This window comes from Schistocerca gregaria, chromosome X, assembly GCF_023897955.1.
Source record: "Schistocerca gregaria isolate iqSchGreg1 chromosome X, iqSchGreg1.2, whole genome shotgun sequence".
Classification (NCBI taxonomy): Eukaryota; Metazoa; Arthropoda; class Insecta; order Orthoptera; family Acrididae; genus Schistocerca; species Schistocerca gregaria.
The window spans coordinates 621,635,759-621,649,938 of NC_064931.1; the positions used below are offsets into that span (position 1 = coordinate 621,635,759).

Sequence of the window (14,180 nt, forward strand, 5' to 3'; positions counted from 1 at the left end):
TCACTTCTCTCCCCATCATATCCCACATACCCTCGACTGGAGACGAGTACGGAGATCACCCTGGCCAGGGAAGTTGCTCCACGTCTTGCAGAGCACTTTGAGTTCCAGAGGCAATGTGTGTACGAGTATTATCCAGTCGGAACAACACGTCACATTCTTGTTGCAAGAGCGGCAAAAGATCGGATCTGCCGGCAGCTGTGGCCGAGCAGTTCTAGGCGCTTCAGTCCGGAACCGCGCGACCGCTGGTTCGAATCCTGCCTCGGGTATGGATGTGTGTGATGTCCTTAGGCTAGTTAGGCTTAAGTAGTTCTAAGTTCTAGGGGACTGATGACCTCAGATGTTAAGTCCCGCCGGCCGTGGTGGTCTAGCGGTTCTAGGCTCGTAGTCCGGAACCGCGCGATTGCTACGGCCGCAGGTTCGAATCCTGCCTCGGGCATGGATGTGTGTGATTTCCTTAGGTTAGTTAGGTTTAAGTAGTTCTAAGTTCTAGGGGACTGATGACCACAGATGTTGAGTCCCATAGTGCTCAGAGCCATTTGATCTATTTTTTTGTTAAGTCCCATAGTGCTCAGAGCCATTTGAACCATTTTAGAACGGGTCTAACAACATTCTGCATGTACTGTCCCATTCAGAAACACCAAAGGTGGAAGAGAGTTGTATCTTCTCGCACCCAGACCATAAAGCCTGGTGTCGGGACAGTGTCTCTTGAATGAGTCTACTCTACGAGACATCGCTCACCAGAATAGAATAGAATCTTTGTTTGCCTTTCAATACGTTTTCCATACAATTGGCATCGTCAGTGTGTTCAATACATTTTTTTTAAATTGCAATAATTATTATTGTACATAATTGTACCTGTGCCGGGCAAGCAGATACCATGCTAAAGTAATATTGATAATACCACAATTATTCATTCACAATAGTAATAATAACAATAATAATAATAGTAATAATAATAATAATAATAATAATAATAATAATAATAATAATAATAGATCATAACAGTTAAATATACAATAGTATCAAGATATATTTATGGTACATCTTACGTAACCATGTAAAAAGTCTTTGCTGGTACATTACTGTCACAAACATATATGTAGAATTCACATGGCAGTTTTTTGTTTCATGTAGCATATCTCTTTTGTGTCACTGTTTAGAAACCCGTACATTTGAGCTACACTTCTATTGTCTGCTTAAAGTTATTGATCGGTAGTTCGCTCACAGCTTTTGGGAGTTTGTTATAAAATTTTAAGCTAAGGTGTTTATGGCTCTTTTGTGCATGGTAGGTCTATGTTACTATTATTTCGAGTATTATGAACATGCACTTCAGATCTTAAGTTAAAGTTCTTTACATTCTCTTTAGCATATATTAAACAATTATAAATGTATATACTAGGTTGTGTCATTATCTTTAGTTCTTGAAAATGATTTTTGCAACTTTGTCTTGGTACTAGTCCTAAAATGCACCTGACTGCTTTCTTCTGCCACTTGAAGAAGGTACGTGAACCCAAAAAAAGCAAAGTATGTGGAGATTAGCAGATTTTTACTGATGATGTGTCTCAGCTTGTGTAACAGAAAGAGAGTTCGAGTAAGTTTGCCACATAGATAATTTGTGTGCCTGTCCCATGTAAGTTTTTGATCTATATGTAATCCTAGTAACTTGACATTTTTTTGTATTCTGTTCAATTGGTTTCAGGTTGAAGTAAATTTCTTCAGTTTTCAATTTGTTTATTGATAAAAGATTGAATCTGCACCAGTCACTCTTATTGCAGTTACTACTTTGTTGTATTCCATGACATCTTGCAGATTTTCTCCATCTATTATTAGTGTCATATCATCAGCATACATTACATTGTTGCATGGCATATAATTTGAGAAGTCATTGATGTAAACAATGAACAGGAAAGGGCCAAGCAGTGAGCCTTGTGGAATTCCTCTCTTTACTTTCATGGGTGTTGACTTTTGATAACTTGCTTTTACTAATTGTACCCTATTGCTTAAGTATGATTGAAAATATTGTAATGGTTTATCTACGATACCATAATGTTCTAGTTTTTAATCATTATTTCATGTGTGACTGAGTTGAAGGCTTTTGTTAAATCTAACAGTGTAGCACAAGTGAGTTTCTTATTTTCATATCCTTCATATATATTATTTCGGAGGCATTCAACTGCTTTGGTTGTTGATAGTTCTGATCGAAAGCCAAACTGGTTCTTGCTCAATAATTTATTACTTTCAAAATAATTGTAAATTTGCATGTGTATGCAGTTTTCTATTACTTTTGATATAATGGGAACTATTGATATAGGTCTTTAATTATTTAGCATTTTCTGTCACCTTTCTTATAGATTGGCAGTGTAACTGTCATTTTCAGACATTCAGGGAATACTCCTTCTTCTAGTATGTGATTCGTCAGATATGTTAGTGGCATTAAGATTGCAGTGGCTGTGTGTTTCACAATAATGTTACTAAGTTTTTAGTCCTCTGCTGTTGAGATTTTAAGTTTCTTTATAAATTTGATAATGTGGCCGGAGGTGATTTTTGACCAAGAGAATTTCTTGGTTGCTGGTGCTTGTTGTTTAAGAAGGGTTACAGCAGCTGAAATATTATCGGAATTGTTTTTACCAAAAGAAGAAGAAGGAGAGGTGGCACAATTTATAAAATACTCGTTAAGGATGTTGTAATCTATAGGCACTGTGGCTTCCTGTTTACTCATATTGATTTCAATTTTTATTATATTTCAAGCTGCTTGACAGGCATTTTTTGAGCCTGCAATATATTCATCATTTTCTTTACATTTAGCTGATTTTATTTCATATTTGTACAACTTCTTAAGGGTCACATAGTGTTTCCTGGTTTCCTCATTTTTATCACTATTATTTTTAGTATAAGTAGGAGTGTCCTCATTTGCTTGAGCTCTGGAGTGTGTCACTTGTTAAGAGTGCTGAGGTTTTTTTTCTGTTGTTAGGGGCGCATCTTTTTGTTATAAGTGGACAGTGACTATCTGCTGCATTTTTAATGATATATAAAACATAGAGAAACATTCATCAAGACTTTTTATATTTTGTAGTATATTTGGCCAATCTACCACCTTCAGTTCATGTTTCAATTGTACAATATTACTCTCTGTTCGTATTCTGAAAGTGACTAACTGTTTAGTTCTCTCCGGGTTCATACTGTCTATTCTGACCCATATCCCGTCATGATCAGATAGCTCTAACTTAATCACATCGTGCTTTAGTTGATCCTGATTTGCATTACTAATTACATTGTCAAGGAATGCATCTAGTCTAGTAGGTTTATCATTTATACAGCAGCAGTTTAGTGCCTTTAGGCTGTTAACCATGTCATTTACACTTTTTCTACTTTCCCTTATATCTATATTGAAGTCACCTGCAATAAAAATTTTGTGATTTTTGTGTTTAGTGATTAATTTGATTAGTGAATTTAGTTTATCTATAAGAACTTCCTTATCAGAGGCTGGTGTGCGGTACACAGAAGCAATGATAATTTTTTATGTATGCAGTACTATGGCTGATACTTCAAATACACCTACAATGCAATGTTTCTGTAGGTCTATCACTGAATGCTGCAGATTTACGTTTTATTTGATATAGATTGCAGCTCCACCATGTGCACCAGGTCTACGTTGAACACGTGAACGACCATCACTTGTGTGCAGGCAGAATCTGCTTTCATCGCCGAAGACCACTGGTGTTCCGTTCCTTCTTCCAAATAATTCTCTGACAGCACCAGTTGAGCCATGCACGTTGATACTGTGGCCTGAGTGGAAGACGGGCTAGAGCTGTGCATGCACGAAGTCTCACTGCTGATAACCAGTTTGCAAGATTTTGTGTTGACACATCTGGGCTCATAAGTCCTCTTACCTGTGATGTGGCAGTTGTACGATCTGCGACTGCTGCCCTTACAATACGACGATCCTGGCGGGCGTCTGTGCTGCCTGGGCATCCAGAACATCATCTATGAGTGTGAATGTTCGCGTGACCACTAATATGAGCATCGTTGCACAACTGACGCAGCAAAAGTTGAACTTGTGTGTAATTCTCCGAACGGACCATCCTGCCACTCTACAGGTCATAGGCCTACACATCAGAAACATTATAGTAGACCATGAAGAACACAACGATGTTGTACCATATTTTAAACTATGTACACAAACAGGTGGGGGATCATAGGAGCCATGATTCCCCAAAAAGCATAAGCACTCTGTTGACCACTGATCTACCTAGGCGCTTGTATCATGTTAAATGTAGATGAAAACATAAGTTTCACTGGCGAGGGGGGTGGGGGGTGGGGGGGGGGGAGAGCAGTAAAATACCGTGTCACTCCAAAACAGAGCCCTGGATCCGCCCCCCTACCCAAATGCATCAGTCGGGGAAAAATAATGACGTTTGCGGTGCAAGAATAAGAAAAACAGCCGTCGAAATTTTCTTCAAACTTGAAAAGGTGTAATATTCAGCAGCTGGCGCCTTCGCAGTGTTGATGAAATGGTAACATTGCCACAAGAAGCGACTATAGAATCACAAATCCTGCATGGTAACATTTCACAATAGTAAGATATGGGTAATGTTGGTTCAATCCAAAACCATACAATATGTCCATTAAGGTGATCAGATGTGCATGATTATAAGCATACAAGTAAAATAAAGTCGGAAGAAATATTAGGGTTTTACATTCCATCTAATAGATTAAAAGATCATTAGAGATGAAACACATAGGAGAATGATGAGAAAAGAAATTAGCCATGTACTTTAAAAGGAAATTTCCCTACATTCACCTTCATTGATTTCAAGAAAAGCGTGGAGGCCCATTCCAAATATCAGTGCAGGGTTTAACTGGTCTGTCACCTCATTCAAAGCAAACAAATTGTTATAGTGACACAAATGTTGAATAAGCATTTTCAATGTTTGTTACCCTGTTCCTTCACATTCATTTTTTTCTGTTTCCAATTCTGAAATTTTGTTGTCAGCCTAACATTTTAGTATATGGATAGAAATATCTTTTGTGAATATTTCCTACCTTTATTTCCTACCTTGTTGATGATTTTGTTCTATGCTTTGCAGATTTAATCATATGAGGCTATAGTTTCAGATTATTAAGTCAAAAAGGTGTCAGGACTAAACAATTAAATAACATGGTTGCGTGGTAGATACGGGGCAGGGCACCAAACAGTCAGGTCATCAGTCCCATTGGATTATGGAAAGATGGGGAAGTAAGTTGGCCTTGCCCTTCCAAAAGAACCATCTGGGCATTCGCCTGAAGCAATTTAGGGGGTTGGGTTGAGGTTGTTTGGGGGAAAGAGACCAAACTGCGAGGTCATCGGATTAGGGAAGGACGGAGAGGGAAGTCGGCCGTACCCTTTCAAAGGAACCATCCCGGCATTTACCTGGAGCGATTTAGGGAAATCACGGAAAACCTAAATCAGGATGGCCGAACGCGGGATTGAACCGTCGTTCTGCTGAACACGATTCCAGTGTGCTAACCAAATAACATGAAATGATTAATTTAGCACATATATCATACCTACCTTCAGTGTGTTATGTAGGCAACCAACAAAAACATGGGTAATTATCAGTTGTTTAGAATTTAACAACTTCTGTGTGGCTGTTGCAAAATTTGCTTGTTGGAGCTTGACATGTTTTCAAACTCATCAACTTAATTGTACAAAAAATGGCAGTTTTCTAATCTTGTCACTTTTTGAGTGACTGTCTGTAGATATCTATGCACTCCACTATCTCTGGATACATAAAATGGATAACCATTGTATGCCATGACGTCCCTTTTCTCTCTGTCACCAGTCTACATTTTTATTTGTACTAATTAATCCCAGATGGACCATATTTATCTCTTTATGTCTCCCAAGGAGTTCACCTTTGTTTTCTAGAGCAACATTTGATGGTCACTGTGAAGTGGTATTACATTCATGAGTACTGTTGTGTGCTATTCAGTTAGAGCAGTGAAGGAGACACATGGGTGGAACAAAAAAGTACTGAACAAATCCAGCAGGCTCTTTGAAGACACTCTCATGGACACAGGTTTTTACCTTACTGTAACAATACTGTATATTACCTGCAAAATATGACATTACCAATAAATTGGAGAGAGCATTTAATTATATATTAGTGAGATTAAGGGAATCGGTCTCGGTAGTTCACGATGTCCAATCCACATATATTCATACCTTGCAATTGTTAGTACCCATAAGGTATTTGCTTGCAGCATATCCAGTCTAGTCAAAGAGATGCCGTCTTTCAGATCATGAGGACTCTGGATACATCCTTGATAGACACGGACTTTCAGATATCCCCACAACCAGAAGGTAAATGAATTTAGGTCAGTAGATCTGGAAGGTCACATTGTGGTATCGATAACTACGATGCCACGACGTACGTACAAGTTCTTAGGTTGGCACTACGACACCGACACAGCGTCCTCTAGCCAGCGCTGTGCAGCTCTACGAGCGCCGCTCCATATCAGCCATTTGATAAAGAGCAGACGACCAAGCAACTTATCTTCTACTTCATAGGGGCTAGCCATGACAGACTTTGCCTTTGTTACTTCAATGATAGTTTGTCCAAATGCGCTGAACCGCCGATCCTGACGCAGCAACGATGTCTGCAGCAAGGGAAAGAAAGGCAATCTGCAAACCAACAGGCTTCACAACAGCCTAACCGTGTACCCAATACCGACGGTCCGCCGCAAATCAAATTATCTTTTCCCAGTTACTTGAAAAATCCATAAAGAAAAACATTAAGCTGTAGCAGATTCAACCTAGAAGATAAGGATAGACGCAGTAAAATTCACCAGTCCCTGTTGTAGACAAGTTCTATCGTAAAAACATTTTTTTGACAGTTCAACAAAGTCACAGAGTTTCTATATATTCGTTGTTCGGTCTGACACTTCTTGATATCCTTGCCAGAATAAATTGAAATTCTCCTGATTTGTCCTCAGGTAACTAATTAATGTCACTAAAGAATCAATCCTGTTCTCATTCAACGAAATTTTTCCACTTTAAAACCGATCCTCCCGACCACAATCGCCGATAAAGTTTCAAACCAGAATCCTAACACATTTCACAGTATAGATTATTTTCAAAATATCAATACGTGTCGACCTCCCACCAATAAAACTTCAAACCAGTCAACCATTGAAGATCGTCCACACTCTCGACAAAACCATGCCAGAACTTCTTCAAGAAGTCTGAATTTTAATAAAACTTGCAAATCACACACATAAGTAATATTTACGATGCATGTCGTAACAACAGAGTCAACTGACTGTTTCAACTTCCAACTCGATGTTCATTTAACAGTTGATAACCAATTGACATCCAATTACAAACTTTATCCTTCCACATTCAACATTGAACTTTCTTTCCTTTTTATAAAAAAACATAAAACATATTTTAATCATGGTCAGCATGATGTTTCAACGGATCTTCCAGCCGCCGGCCATCGACCACGATGCAATAGTGGTTAGCTCTCGTCGTCCGCTGCGTCTGGAGTCCCCACTGGATCATCTTGCTGCCACGCTCGACATGAAAGAAAAGAAACAAAATCTCTTTAAATAACAAGACTGCACTTAACATAATACATACTGTATATCACCTGGCGTCGCTCAAGCGGTAAAGAAACGCGATGTTTCCTGATTAGACTTTTGAAATACCACACAACTACCCGTAACTGTTAGCTTTGATACATGAACGGCTTTGCACCTACGCGCTCATCTGTATGCAAAGTAATACTATAATTTGTATATGTTCATACAACAGTAAAAGAGCTTTAACCTATACACAGTACCGAAGTACTTCACCTTTTCCTGCTCCTACTTGCGTCCTTCACTCTCGGCCTAGTTTCCAGAAGCAGTTCACAGGTGCAGATCCACGCGTTCCTATCCAGGCGGGATACACAAAAATGGCGACGAGCACGGACTAAAATTTTTTTTCCTCTCCTCTTATCTGTTTGTTGCTCGGTATTGCTTTCTTTTCGTGCTAGCCCAGTGTGACTGCGTGTGCGAGAGCTTCCACCCCTTGCTCTAAGACTTTCATTTGTATCACCCATGGCTTCGCCACAGGAACAGGCTTCGCTGTCCGATCTTTTACGTTTTCAGGCTCAGCAAATGACGCAGCTGCTTGCTGCCATAAATTGACTGGTCACACTACAAATTACAGCTACTACGGCGCCTCCAGCGCCGCCATTTCGTGCCTTCAATCCTGACGTTGAACGCTGGCCAGAATACATAGCCCAGTTCGAGGCACACTTTGCAGCAAACAACATAGCAGGTACAGAGGAGCTTGCCTTTTTCATTGCCAACGCGGGTGCTGTGTTGTACTGTGTGCTCGTAAAATTGTTTCCCGTCACCTACCCAGAAACTAAAACTTACAACGAAGTGACTGATGCCTTGAACTCCCACTTCCGTGACAGTGTAAATGTAGTAGTTGCACGCTACAAATTCTTTCGTCTCCGACGTGGCCCTACTCAGTCCAATAAATCTTGGTTAGCGGACCTTCAGGGACTAACATCTGATTGTGACTTTAATTGCTCATGTTGACGCTCATATGCGGATATAATGATTAGAGATGCTATTGCGCGGAATGTGGCGGATCACCACATCCACGAGAAATTCCTCAAATTTAAAAACCCGTCTTTGCAGGAAGTGGTGGACTTGCTAGACAGACAAGATACATTAGACATGGCTACTTCCGCGTTCGACGTGACCCCGGGTGTGTATACTGTTAGTGCTGCACAACACGTGCCCACCCGCCCGGCCACAGCACAGCATGCTACGCCGCGCCGCTCGCGTGCAAGTTAGTTTCAAACCAGTCACCTACTAAGAAACTGAAATCTTGTCTGAACTGCTTTCATGCCCACCCAAAGGACAGTTGTCCATCCCGTCAAGCACAGCGTTACTTTTGTTATAAGAAAGGACATGTGCAAGCCGTGTGTAATAAGAGAAACTCTAATTCACAACTTGTCTCCTGTTCACGTGACTCGCGTGTGCGTCAACGCAACGGAAACCGCCGTGATCATGATTCCCACCAGCCTATGGTCGTTAATGCCATTTATTCACAGCCTTCTGCTTCATGTGATTCTACACCTCGTCGTGTGAATCAAGTTTTGCCAGACACTTCCTCTCACATTCAGCGCGACGCGAGGAAACTTTTTGTGACTTTGAACATTTGTGGACATTCTGTTCGCATGCAGCTGGACACTGGTGTATCAATTTTCTACTGAACAAATCAATGTATGACTTGCTTCGTTCGCCTCCGCTTCGCTGTTCGCATTCCACGCCGACTTCATTTACTGGACAGGAAATCTCAGTGCTCGGCATGTGTAGTTTGCAAGCCACGTATGGTCCAACGACATGTACAGTGTCTTTCCATGTGCTCCACTCTAGTAATGCTACGAAAATTTTTGTCATGGACGCATTTGAACATTTTGGCCTAGCAATTTAGGACATATGATTAAAGAACGGGGTATCGACCTCTCGCAGTCACATCTCAGTGCGATTAGAGACTTGCCAGCACCCAGGAACTTGAAAGAACTTCAGTCTGTGTTGGGCAAAATTACATATTATATTCGGTTTATACCAAATACAGCGCAGATTGCAGCGCCTTTGAATCCCCTTCGGTGTAAGAATGTTTCTTTTGTTTGGTCTTCGGAATGTGACACTGCTTTCCACAAGCTCAAATCTGCTTTTTTGAGTGATCGCTGTTTGATTCCTTTTGATCCCTCCAAACCAGTTGTTTCGGCTGTCTGTGCATCTTCTCACGGCATCGGAGAGGTTCTCTCGCATCACATTAATTCTGTCGATCGCCCGATCGCTTTTGCGTCTAAGTTGCGCTATTCTGCCCAGCAAAACTATTCTCAAATCGATAAAGAAGCTTTAGCTATTGTATATGGAGTGACAAAGTTTAATGATTTTTTTGTATGGTACCAAGTTCTATGTGGTCACCGACCATAAGCCTTAGACGTCGTTGTTTCACCCGTCGAAGCCAGTTCCGGCCCATACTGCATAAAAGTTGCGACTTTGGTCCTTGTTTTTGTCTAACTACAATTACGAAATTTTGTTTCGGCCTACGGCCCAGCATGGCAATGCTGATGCTTTGTCTCGTTTGCCTATCGGTCCTGATGAAGTGTTTGATTCTTCAGAATTGTCCTGCCTGTTTATTGATTCGCAAGACAAGGAATTAGCTGACGGTTTTCCGGTGGATTTTTGTCGCGTTGCTTCCACGACAGCCGCCGATGCTTCTTTGCAGACTCTTTTGCAGTATAGTCGCATTCAATGGCCTTTATCTGCTACGCAGATTCGTGATCCACTTGTTCGACGTTACTTTGCGCAACGTCACAACGTGTCTGTACGCCACGGTGTTATTTTGTTACGAACTGATAATGACCAGTCTCGTGTGGTTGTACCTCGTTCGTTGAAGTCGAAAATCCTCTGATTACTGCACGCTGGCCACTGGGGTATTGTGCGGACAAAGCAATTACTGCGTCGTTACTGCACTTGGGTCAACGTTGACAAACAAATGGAGAATTTGCTCGCTAATCGTCGCTCTTGTGCAGAGCATCAATCTGCTGCCCGCCAGCGCTTCTTTGCGTGTCCGACTTCTACTGCGCCTTGGCAGTGCGTTCATATTGATTTTGCAGGTTATTTCTAGGACACCCACTAGTTGATAGTTATTAATGTGTACAGCAACTTTCCCTTTGTTGTACCTATGTCTTCTAATAAATCTGCCAGTAGTATTGCCGGCCGGAGTGGGCGAGCAGTTCTAGGCGCTACAGTCTGGAACCGCGCGACCGCTACGGTCGCAGGTTCCAATCCTGCCTAGGGCATGTATTGTGTGATGTCCTTAGGTTAGTTAAGTTTAAGTAGTTCTAAGTTCTAGGGGACTGATGACCTAAGAAGTTAAGTCCCATAGTGCTCAGAGCCATTTGAACCATTTTTTACCAGTACTATTCGGGCTTTGACATCTATTTTCTGCATTGATGGCCTTCCTGAAGTTATTGTCTCCAATAATGGCCCCCAAGCTGTGTCCTCAGAGTTTGAAGCGTTCTTTCTTGCTAATGGCATTCGCCACCTGACCTCAGCCCCGTTCCACCCCCAGTCGAACGGCGAGGCTGAACGTTTTGTGCGTACGTTTAAGTCGCAGATGAGCAGGTTGCGCGCCACTCACTCTCGCGAGCACGCACTATGGACTTTCCTTGCTTCATATCGCTCCTAGCCACGTGGCACCCGTTCCCCAGCGGAATTGCTACATGTCCGCGCCCATCGGTCGCTGATGCAGCTGTTGCACCCACCGCCGCGAGCTCCCGCTGCTTCGCCTCGTTCTGGCTTGGCGCCGCATGATTTGGTGTTCTGTTGTGTTTTTTTTTTTTCTGGCAGGCACCGCTTGGAGAAGGGGCGTGTAGTGTCCCTTTTGCAATATTCACCATTATCGAGGTGAAACATAAATAAAAATGACTATGTGACTCAAAATGAACCGCAAACATCGATTTACCTGCGAAAGGTGATAACACTAACTGTAAAAATATACAATATAGATCGATAGATGCAGAAGAGACATTATTTTTATTGTATGAGATTATAATGTGTAAGTAATTAAATGAAGAAGTATTATCTTTGTAAGAGTTTAAAACACAATGCAATGCTCATTCTTCTGTCTAGTCTGTTTTGTTCTGTTCGTTCTGGTGTTAGCTGGAATAAGGTACGCAAGCTATTGTGTTGCGCTAGCATTTGTTTCCGTCGTAAAGTATCTGCAAATATTTAATAGTGTAAACTGTGTCCTAAACTGTGTCCTAGTAAGATTATATTAGTATAAAGTGATCTCCGTGTGTTATTTCAAGAACGTACGCCACATTTATCCTATGAAAAGAATATTTAATGAAAATTATTTAGCATGTTTGCAGCTTCTGCGGAGCGCGTAACAGTCATCTGACTGTTAACAATTAGCCGCCATTACGCGGTAAATTTAAAAGTATTTTTTCACAGCACAATGTCTGATAGCTGGAGCGGAAGAAATTATGTAAAAATATTCAGTGAGATTAATTGAAGGAATCCAGTGAAATAATTTTATTAAAACTTGTCTATTTTCTGTGATAGTAATAATTCCAGATCAGTGAACTCGAGGTGAATAATACTACGCTATTGCATTTACAGTAATTTGAACGGAGCCTGGCGCTCGATAAAACCAGATATAATACGTTAATTGGCAACCTACGAAATTCATTATTTTGCTTATTATATCTCTTTTGTATTTTTTTGAAAGCTAAACGTAAAAACTAACTTCACTAAAAATCAGTAACAGATCACGATAAATCAAAGTAAAAACAAATTTACTAGGAGTTTCCTCTAAAATAAATAGTTACACATTATTTTTTAAGAGATATAATAGGCGCATTCTTCGCCAGCTTGGCCGCGGCTTATTTGTCATTTCTGGTCCCTCCGGCATTGTAAAGCAACACCGGAACCAGATCCGTTTATGCCGCCCTCGGTTTTCTGCCGCTGGTTCTTTTCCGGCAGAACTGCATGCTTCGCGGCTTCCGCCGCCTCAGGCCAAGACTCCACCGATGGCGCCTCCGCCGCTGGTGCTCCTGCCGCCACCGTCGCCGGTCTGGTCTCCTGCGCCGGGCGGACGCCTCTCGCCGCTGCATCGGCCCCACCTGCGGCCACCGCCGTGTTCCCCCGCGGTGCCGGAACCGATGGACGCTGACGCTGCCGTCACACCGTCGCCCATAGAGGTTGTTGCTCCGCCTCATCCGAGCACACTCAGTGGCGGTGCGCGTCCTGGGGAGGTTTTCCACGGGGCGTTTTCCTCCCCCCTCCTGAGCAATTCGGAGACACGAGTGGGCAGCATGCCCTGGCGGGTGTGCTGTCTGCCCCCACAGTTGCATCGCCCCCAGGTCCCTCCACCTGCCGTAGGTAGCCCTACTCAACGACGGTGCACCATTTCATTTCAGGGGGGAGGGGTGTGGTATTGATAGCTACAATGCCATGGCGTAGGTACAAGTTCTTAGGTTGGCACTACGACGCCAACACTGATGACAGCGGCCTCTAGCCATCACTGTGTAGCTCTACGTGCGCCGCTCCAAATCAGCCATTTGATCAAGAAGAGACGACCAAGCAACTTAGCTTCTACTTCATAGGGGGCTAGACATGACAGACTTTGCCTTTGTTGCTTCAATGATAGCTTGTCCAACTACTCGTAACTGTTAGCTTTGATACATGAACAGCTTCGCACTTACACGCTCATCTCTATGCAAAGTTAAGTAATGCTATAATTTCTATATGTTCATACACCAGTAAAAGAGCTTTAACCTATACACAGTACCGAAGTAATTCACCTTTCCTGCTCCTACTCTCATCTTTCACTCTCGGCCTACTTTGCAGAAGCAGTTCACAGGAGCAGATCTACATGCTGCCTATCCAGGAGCAATACACAAAACACATATCTTCAAATTGCCTAGAGATGATGTGGTCATTACTGAAGGTTTCTTGAAGCAAATATTTCACCTGATGAGCAACATATGATGTCGCCCCATCTTGCATGAAAGTAAAGTGTTATGGGCACAGTTTAGTTCTTCCAAAGTGGGAATCACATGTTGCTCAAGGAGGTCCTTATAACGTGCTAATGCCACTGAACATCTAACACGTCCTCAAAAGAAAATGGATCGAGAATAAAGGAGCTAGTGAAACCACATCATGCAGTCATATACATTATGTACAGTGGTGTTCCTGTACAGTATATAATGGTGTAGAGCCCTATATGTGTATTTTCTGTGCATTTACTGCACCCTGCAGAGTAAATTGTAGTTCATTCATGTAAAAAATATGCCCTGGCCACATGTCATCCATTTCCATGCATGTTAAAACATGAGAGGCAATGTCATGGTGTTGTAGCCTGTCTTGGGGCTTCAAATGGTGCACCTTCTGAATCTTGTATGGATGCCATTGTAAATTGTGCCACAAAATCTTTTGAAATTTTGACCAAGGGAAAGATAATTCCTGTGACACAGTTGGAGCACTAGCTGCAGAATTTTGAGCAGTTGACTATAGCTACAGCAATTTTGTCAATAACGCCTTGGGAATGGGCTTCCTCCCTCTCCCTGCTGCTCATTTAACTGTTTCTTCAAATTTCTTGATCAGATTCCTTAGCC

General features: G+C 41.9%; 1 long non-coding RNA gene across 1 annotated transcript in view; it reads left to right on the top strand.

The window, feature by feature from the left end:
• The window catches only part of LOC126299081 (uncharacterized), a 135,573-nt gene extending 122,731 nt beyond the window's left edge, over window positions 1-12,842 (top strand). Inside the window, exons 2-3 of the long non-coding RNA XR_007552719.1 lie at window positions 8,195-8,305; window positions 12,547-12,842. This is a non-coding gene — a long non-coding RNA (uncharacterized LOC126299081). The remainder of the gene's footprint in view (window positions 1-8,194; window positions 8,306-12,546) is intronic.
• Window positions 12,843-14,180: the final 1,338 nt, after the last annotated feature.